This window comes from Malurus melanocephalus, unplaced genomic scaffold (genome assembly GCF_030028575.1).
Source record: "Malurus melanocephalus ecotype Western Australia unplaced genomic scaffold, MMel_1.1 scaffold_338, whole genome shotgun sequence".
In the NCBI taxonomy this organism is placed as follows: Eukaryota; Metazoa; Chordata; class Aves; order Passeriformes; family Maluridae; genus Malurus; species Malurus melanocephalus.
Window position 1 is genome coordinate 270,998 of NW_026623570.1, and position 9,475 is coordinate 280,472.

At 41.6% G+C, this 9,475-nt stretch overlaps 1 long non-coding RNA gene across 3 annotated transcripts in view; it reads right to left on the minus strand.

The window, feature by feature from the left end:
• LOC130580473 (uncharacterized) overlaps positions 1–9,475 on the minus strand; it is a 101,879-nt gene that overhangs the window by 31,031 nt on the left and 61,373 nt on the right. For all 3 annotated transcript variants that reach the window (XR_008966116.1, XR_008966115.1, XR_008966114.1), the window contains one exon: positions 3,953–4,125. This is a non-coding gene — a long non-coding RNA (uncharacterized LOC130580473). The remainder of the gene's footprint in view (positions 1–3,952; positions 4,126–9,475) is intronic.

Here is a 9,475-nt window from a genome sequence, read left to right on the forward strand (position 1 = left end):
CCATGGAGGAGGGGACTGATTTATGTCCTCTCAGCTGAGGGACCACGGTGCAGGAGGGGCTGACTGCCATCAGTTTAGAGATGCAGGAGGGGCTGACTGCCATCAGTTTGGAGGCAGCAGGAGCCTCAGCCTTCTCCAGATTCGTACAGACAAGTGGAGGCCATGTGCAGCTCCCTCCAGCCATCCAAAGAGAGCAGGAGCTGAAAGGTAACTTCCCCATCCATGTGGAGTTTAAATTCCTGCTGAGAGCTCCCCTCAGCCAAACGTCCGGGCTCCCTGTGCTGCAGTGATTTGTGCAGCCTTCTCCATCTCTGAAACACGAGCGAGTTATTGTTGGCATACAAAGCAGCTGGCAAAGCCTCATCCCATGATTCAGCATATCAAGAAGAAAGATAGAATAATGAATCATTGTGCAGAAAATGTTGTGCAACAGGGGCTGAAACGGGCCATATAAAAGCACTGTTGCATTGGAATGGAAATGGCTTTTTCATGGAAGATACCCATCTGCCAAAAAAAACCTTGTATAACTGATRTTTTATGAGCAAAAGATCCAGAGGCAGATAGAGGCACCAGGGCCTACTGTGACACAGACTCATGAGGAGATACTTTGGTTTGCCAGGATGATTTGCTTACAGTTGTAACATCTGGTACAGAAGGTTTTGAAAGAGATTCATGAATTGGAAAGAGGAGAAAAGATGTCCTGCCTCTGATTTGAACTGCACTGTGAATTGGAGATAATCCACTGGAGTCAATGGAGATAACCTGGAACAAAACCATCCTCAGAGCGGGGAGAACCAGAGCCARAGAGTGTCAATGTGCAGAGTTTTACTGTGTTTCTTTATCCAGCCCATGGGAAAGCTGGCARTACCTCAGGCTGATTCTGCTGTTTCCACATATAAATGTCTTTTCTCCCCCATGGCACTGAGAAGCCCCCACTCACATTAATTCCTCCCTGAGTGTTCTRACAGGGTCAGACATTGGCACAATAAAGGATTCCAACACTGCACCCATGAGGGACAGTGCTTTCTGTCATTTGCTGCCTCTCCATCTCCCTTGGGAAGGGTTCTCCAGCTCTCTAACTGGTTATGCTGAGCTGATCTCCAGCAGAAGAACAACCTCACACCTTTCTTCCCACCCTTTCCTGCCTGTTGGCAAAAATCAAGTGTCACTCCTAGAGGGAAGGCTCCAAAAGACTCTTTTCTTTTAAGATCTTAAAAAAAAAAAACCACCCAGCCTTTAAAAACCTAACTCAGTGGGGTCTTTTTCTTGAAAGAACTGATATCCTTAGAAAAGAAAGCTTCTTATCTCAGGATTTTTGCCTTAGATTCATGGGCTTAGATTCATGGGCTACTACTAAAAAATCAGGCAAACACAGCTTAAAAAAGCAAGTTCAGACATCCCATACATTCATTCCTTTGAGTGGTATTTCTAAAGTGGGGCAGAGCTGCCTCTGGGTCAAAATTTGGAAAAACTGAAAGGTGTTGGTGTTTCTTTGTTATGACTGTTTGTGAACTGTACAGAGCAGCAGGATGCTCTGTCTGATCTTGAGGATGAGCCCTTCCCACACTGGCAGCTGTGTCAGASCCAGACTGGGACCAGTAATTCTTTCCTCAACTTCTATCTGCAGGGCTGTCTCAGACTGACCCTGGCCACATTATCCATGATCAGCCAAAGTTMAAAAGCTCTTCAGGTCATTAACAGCATCCCTCTGCATCTTTCAGRCTCCCAGTCCCCATCCTTTCCTTTTTCCAATTTAGCTAATTGGTATCACTGCCCTGTTTAACTGCTATTTTCCCTTCCTCCCTGCTTCCTTGCCCAAAGACCTGTTTTGTCACCTCTTTTCATACTCTCTTTGCCTTTGATATCTGTTGACYGCCTCAGATGTTAATAATTCAGTTAATAAAGATGGGAGACACAGGCAGCGAGGGAGATAATAATAGAAACAATATATATAGATCAAACTTTCACCCCACACACTTCAAATGATGGGAACCTAAAAGCGAGGCAGTAGTTAAGGGCCTCAGCCACTTGTATTGGCAAACTCGTCTTTCATAAGCAYGCAATTTAGATTTAATAATATGCTTAATGAATGGTAATTAAAAACAAATTGCAATTAAAACACTATTTAATGAGGTTTAACAGTGATGTGATAGATATGTATCTATCACCAAGTTCAACTTCAATAAATATTTTCTTAATAACAAACTGGCATTTAATTAGTATGGGAAAAATGTTGCTGTTAAATCTAAATTAAATTAAAATATACTTAGGGCACTTACCCACTTAATAGTATGTGTTAATGAAAAATATTTAAAAGGCTTTTTCTTTCTTTTTTTTTTGTTAAGGGTAATGGTTACAAGAATTAAATCAAAGGAATTTAACTGATTGCAGCATGTAAAGGCRTGATCCAGCCCTCCACACAAACACTTTGTTGATTTAAGCATTTCCTAATRCACAATAACTATACTGTGGCACATGTAAATGCACAAACACCCATTGGAATCTTAGACTAAGATTTAACAAATGCGACATTTCACAAAGTCACACTCAAAATTCCCACCACACCTTCCCGCTAACCTTTCCACGTCATTTTATGATCCYATTATCATAAATATCTGAGCACCTGCCAAAAATTTTTAAATAGAAATAAAGTGTTTTCTTTCTTCCTGCAGATATAAAGTTTAAATATTTCATAGATCTTTATTTGTTTAGTGGGAGAGGGCAGGAGAAGAAGTTTAGTACTTTGAGCTTAGCATATGTCAACTATTTTGTTTGAAACTGAGGTTTGTGAAATCTTTATTTCTCATAAAAGGTATTTAAGTAGCTTAAACCCTGATCCTATCTGTCTCCTGTGCTCCCAAGACTCCTTATAGTGGCTGATACTTTAATTGCTCCAGCACTCATTATGACTTGGACTAAATTCAAATACAACATTTTATAGAGAAAAAGGGCTTTTAGGAGAACACAACATTTTTTTTTTAAAGAAAACATGAATCCTTAATACATTCAGTATTTTTGATCAACTGATTGGAACCAGGAATGACKGTGGAAACTCAAAATAAAAATCTGAAGTACTATTTTATAATTCTTTTTTAAAGCTATATTTTACTATTTCAGGACAGAAACAGGGGAAAACAGCAAACCAGAATGTTTTCCCCACAGATATGACCAGGACTCCTTCTGTGTCTGCACAGAATTACCACAAGGGGTCTGGCTCATGAGAAGGATGCAACGGTACAGCAGAGTTAAAATATAAATACAAACTGTTCCCTAAGGCAAAAAAAAAAAAAAAGACTTTTCAATCTTCCACTTTGCAGATGTTTTGTACATAATGGCACTGCTTTATAGCAGGAGATGATGCATGTACAGGTGTGTTTCCTATTACCACTGCCACTGTAATGTACCTATTTGCAGACAGAAACAAGCTCATACTAGGAAAAAAAAGGCACAATATTAAATGTAATTTAAWTAAAAGAAGGAAAATGCATTGGGACAATATCTGCCATGATTTCACTATAACTTCCTGTTCTTCTTTTCAAGTGGAAAAGATTTACAGGAACTAGATATTAGAGATACAATTTTAGCCCTTAGCCGTGTTCCTCTTGAAGACAACATCAGGAACAGGAGATGATAATCATCAACCTGGTCTCCCTGGACAGCTTCCCACTTAATCCCACCAGCAGCTGCTTGGCTCAAGCCTCTTCTTTTTCCTTACATATCACAAGCAGACGAGAATGAGGAGCACCAGTTTTAAATTTCAGTTATTTTTCTGTTGGACTGAGAGCGTCAATCTTGGTTTCAAGTGATTGGCCCAACGCTGCACAGTATTATTTTAAAAAGCAGAAGAACCAGCCAAGGAAAATAAGGAACAGATAAGCAATGTGAGAACGAGTTACTAAATATAGAATATAATAGTATGCCACACATAAACAGAGAGATTTAATGTACATACCCAGCCAACCCATGATTGGTCCTGAAAGCTTGGAAATATCAGTGCAGAATGTGAAGGATGTTTTCCTGGCATSTTCCAGCTTCAGATATGGTGCAGATACCACTTAGCATCAAATAGTGCTCCTGTGATTCCAGTTTTCAAGCATTTGACAATTCCCTGCTAAATGTGACATCCTGGATGAAACAAATGTCTTGATTAAGGACTTATTAACATTGAAACAGAGCTGACTTCATAAATGATGACAGGTCCTACGGTACTTGTCACACTGCATCAGAGCTGAAGGCAAAGATATCATCCTTCCTTCAGAAAAATGCGACTSTTTAGTCAGGGAAATACCCATTCCACAGCAGCAGGCACAGAGGGAGCCTGGTTCCAGCAGGAAGGATAAATTCACATCCAGTTTTCAGCCCAGTGTTTCCTAGTGCACRGCGGGGGCTGTTGCACACCTTACCACACTCGTACTTGGATGGAACAAAAAATATTTAAATTTAATAAAAATCMAWRSWMSYTACAAAATTAATAGTTCACAGAATYRGGAATTGYTGGGGWTGGAATGRACCTCTGRAGATCAGCCAGTGCAAACCCCTGCYAAGGCAGGCTCACCTGGAGCAGGTTACACAGCAGCGTGTCCAGGTGGGTTAAACTGTTGTGCTTGGAAGAAGAAAATCTTCCTCCACTTTCTCCATTTAAAATCCTTTCTCAGAAGGCAGGAAGACCCAACAGAGACCTTGGAAAAATGATTCATGATATGAACTACTCTACAATATAGAAATGCCATGGTATTACACCCAGTTTTGGTCCTGCTACAATGGGACCCACAGCTCAGAGTCACCTGGCCCCAGACATTGCAYGACAGGTCCCTGTCATTGCCCTCTGAAAAGTGGGAAATCCATGAGCTTTTGGGTATGTTGCAGTAACTATGATGGCTCAAACAGAACTGGAAGTCAATCAGATTTGTCTTCCCAGTCACCTGAAGGCTTTCAAATATTCCGCTTGAGATACAAGGAGAGAAAAAAGAGAGGAAAGCACAGCCTTGGAACCTCTGAGGAATRATTTGTGTAGGGTTGGTAGGACTGTGACAAAATGTGCTGGTCAGTGCCAGCCAGGAGAGCTGCTTCCCTCCCCAATTGCTGATACCACCAAAAATCCAGTCAGGAACTACYCCTCCTCCCTCAAGCATTTCCCATCAAAAACGACAGCGAGATGCTGATAAAGATGGTGCTTTAACACCYTCAGCTTGTGGCCAGCAGTCTGGCATCTCTGGTGATGCTCAGCTCGGGCTGAGACAAACAGGAGGCCCATGCCAAGATGCTTTGCAGTCAGTGGCCTGTTGCCAGAGTGTCATTTTTCACAGAAGGGACACAATACCAGGCAATCTGGCTGAGAATGAATAAAAATGTCATCTGCGTTCGCTCCACTTCAAGGGCTCGTGYGGTATTGTTCTCCTCATGTGCAATAAAATTCCAATTGATCCAGGAGACAGATCAAAAGATGCTTCTCGGGGACCTATTGGTCAGTCTTCCAACCTTGACAAGGAATTCGCATCAAACCATTACATTTTATAGCAGTGATTAAAAAGGGTTCATTTTTTTTCATGAGCTGGGGCTGGTTTATTTTTTGCCTACTGGAAATTTGTCTCTTCTTTCACCCAGCAAAAAAGCACAAGACTGAGACAATGAGACAGCATGGAAAAGAAATACGCCTAGCAGAAATAGCAAACCACCAGATCTGCACATTGCTGGAGATACAAAAGGAAAGATGATTGAGAAAAGGCTGCAAAGCCAAAAAAGCACTGACAAGATTTATCTGCCATCTGCGAAAAAGAAAGGAGCAAACAGAAATAAACACACGCGTGAGGAGGCAAGAGGAATGAACAGGGGTTTATTATCGTGGGGGACCTTTCAGTGACTGAACTTGAAAGACTTTGCTGAAACAGACTTTGTGTAATTTSTGTCCTCAGTGTCTGTATCTGCACAGTGAGGCAGCCTCAGCYTGGGCCCTACCCCAGTAAAAGCACACAAGAGGTACCCAAGGAGCACAAGGATTGTGGCCAGTTTGGAATTTTTTTCCCTAGAGAGAGGTCTCCCTGTTTTTCTGCCCCTTTCCACATCAYCTGCATGTGCTGGAAGGGCATAAAGCTGGGATAGACAATTGTGCAAGGTAAAGAGGATGCTTTTCTCTTTTGACCTTGTTAGACTGAACTCACCCCTTCTTGGGAATTGTTCAGGCTCCTCATCTCCTAAAGACAGCCATGGGTATTGGAGGTATAGAGTAACATRCAGAAAATCCCTGACAAATGGGCTGTGCCAGCTGGTACTAATGGGAAACAGTAGCAGGGAGCTGGGAAAAGGGTAAAGCTCCCTTTGCCATCTCAGTGCATTCCTGCCAACAGCTCCTGATACGATCTGATCCTAAACACACCCCTCAAGACTACATTTYCATGCTTGGAGAGAGATGAGGAACAGCTGACATGTCTCTGTGAGCCACCATAATGAAGAAACTGTAGAATAACAGATAAAGCAATACAGAAACTGGCAGCAGAGGAGAGTATGCACTCCTCACCTATTCCTGAGCAGGGAACAGAAGCAATGGATATTTAAAATAAGGAGCTTTTTCTCATTTCCCATGAGACAGTTCTCCATCCTCCTTAGTTAGTCAAACATGAGCAATTAAAATTTGTGTCTCAAAAAATAATAATAATTTCAGAGAATCTCAAAGGAGACCTCTGTATTTTCAAATATGAAGAACGACCCAAAGTATCTACGCTCCATAAGCCAACCCTGAACACGACTTGTTAACCCCTGACTCCAAAAAATCACCARCAGAGGTTTTYTCACCTSCCACAGCCATTAGGATTCTCATCCYAATCCATGTGAGTGGAGCTGCAGAGAAGATACCCCAGAAGAAGATACCCCAGAGAAGATACCACACTCAGCTTTCTCTGTGAGCTGAGGATTTACCTGGCTCCAGCTTGGGAGAGGAGCAGCAGAGCTGGGTTCAGCATCCAAGGTGCGCTGTACGCGCTGTACACGTGATGCATCACTTAAACAGGGGCTGCACAAAGAAGTTACCATAAAGTTTCCATTCCAAAGCACTAAAATCTTACATTTGCTTATTAAATTTCATTTGGGGSCCCAGGCAATTGAACAGAACACCGGTCTAGCTACTGAGTTTTGCTTTACTTACTGCTGCTGACATGCAGCCATAACTCACAACGAGAAATCACAAAGCCTGGGACTCCAATCTTGGCTGACCATCCCTTCCACCTCTGGCTGTCGTGGTAAAGCTGACAGCACATTGCAGGTTGGGCTTTTACTCTTTTTTTTTTTTTTTTTTTTTTTTTTTTTTTTTTTTTTCTTTCTTTCATTTTAAGAGCATTCTGGGAGTGTGGAACAAAAGAAGAATGGCAAATCCTCTGTTTAAGAGCCCTTGATTCAAAGACCAGTTGTGACAATGGCAGGATTCTCAGGTATTTTGTTGGTGTTTAAGAACAACCCAAGGAGTCCAGTTGGAAAGCCAATACCCTCAGGGGTCTGCTGGGGATCTCTGCTCTCCCCTGCTCGCTGGTGATCTCAAATGGCTGCAAATACAGAGGGGTGGGAGGATCAAGAGTGGAGAAATCCCCCAGCAGCATCGCTGAGTTGTGCGTGCAGGGAGCTGGGTGCAGCTTTAGGGGTCTGAGGTGATAAAAMCTGTGGCAGTTGTGGTTCCTACTCTTTAATAATCATTTTGATTGTACATAGTTTAAACCCCTTACCCTATGTGGTGTTTCTATAATGCTCAGCACAGCAAGGAAGGATGAATTCTCTAGAAAGTTCTACAAAAATCTGATGCCCCATAAGCTAGGCTTCAGGAGCTCAAGGAATTGCCAGCACTAAGTGCTCCAAATTTGTCAGGTCTCAGAAAGGCTTGAAATTGGCTTGGAAATCCTGAAAAATTATTAAGAAATATAGAAGATTTTTTGTGCTTTTTTGATTTTGGAGCCTTAAACATAATAACCACGTCATGTTTTAAACTCTCTTTCACCACACCATGARGACTAGAAACGTGTATGTTTGCACYTCTCTAGAGAATCAGTGTGYTGGGGTWTATWTTKGGGATAMTAAAAAGAAGAGCTCCAAGAAATASCACAATTACAACTGCTCAGGCTTTAGGAGGAAATTTCTGGAAAGGTTCACAACAATCCCACCAGGCTTTTTACTTCCATATTCTTCCTCCAAGACCAAGTCTCTCGCATCTGGATCTCCTTCCCTCAGGCAGCACAAGAGAAAAGGGGTTAAACAGTGGCAATCAGAGACCAGCAACCTTGGAAAATATGTAGTAAACAAYTGGGGTAGAAACACCACTCAGCTGTCATTGCAATCCTCCTAAATCATATTGGATAATTGATATATTAACAATTCTTCGGTATTAGCTAATCCCAAAGGTTTATTCTCCAGAAACAGCCTGACTCAAATACACAACAGGAGTGGCACGTGCTGGAATTCAGCAGGAATGGAGCAAAAAGCCACAGCATGAGCTCAACTCTGCTGCTGGGATGCACACATGCTAAAAAAGTGAAGCATGGGGTTAAACATTTTACTGGATTGAGACCAGATGAATTCTGTAGTCAGTTTATTGTTATCATTATTACGATCATCATTACTAMTGAGCAGGGAAGAGTCCATCTTAAAGCAGGATAATCTTTTTCAAAATAATCTTTTCAAGCAATTTATCCAGAATATGGCAGAGTTTACACTTCTAAAGCTAATGATTCAAGAGGGCAAGACTGGTGACTATCTGATTGGTTATGAAAAGCTGAGCAGGTTTGATGACTTCTCTGGTTTTGATAATCTACAGCACCTTAAAAMCACCAAATGATGGAGCAGAATGTGCAACAAGTAAACACTGGCAGGAATATTTGAATACACAGAGCAGAAGAAGGAGGGGAGTTTAGGCATTCCTGTCTTGTTTGTTTTCAAACACAGTGTTCCTGCTGTAAAGAGATGGTTAAGAGCAGATGTTGACGTTCAAAACCCTTCTTTTTATTTAAAGTACTAATAGTGAATAACATTACAACAGATGAGAGGATAGTGCTCCTCCAGAGAGATTTATTCTTCACTTTTTTTCAAACCGACGGGCATTTCAGATGTTCAGGAGCTGTGACCGTAACACATCTGTATTTTTATTTAATTACCCTTTTCCTAAATGAGATTACAGCATGTCATGTGGTGTCTTTCAAACCAGACACCTGTAGGCAGAATTAGAAACTTCACAACTACCTCCCCTCAAGTTCCCAGGGGTTGGGGAGCTGGTGGGGAATTGTTCAGCTCAGACACAGGCAAAGCTGGCAACCTCATCAGCAGCGTTATCAAGGCCTCTGCAGACCTCAACAGCTTTCCTGTCTGCATATTTTTATATGTATGTATATGTAGTTATTTATTCATTTTATTTTAAGGCTAGTTCCAACAGGAAAAAGGTAATAGAACAGTGAGAATTTCCTGTGACAGTATAACCAGAAAAAAAAAAAAAAAAAAAAAAAAA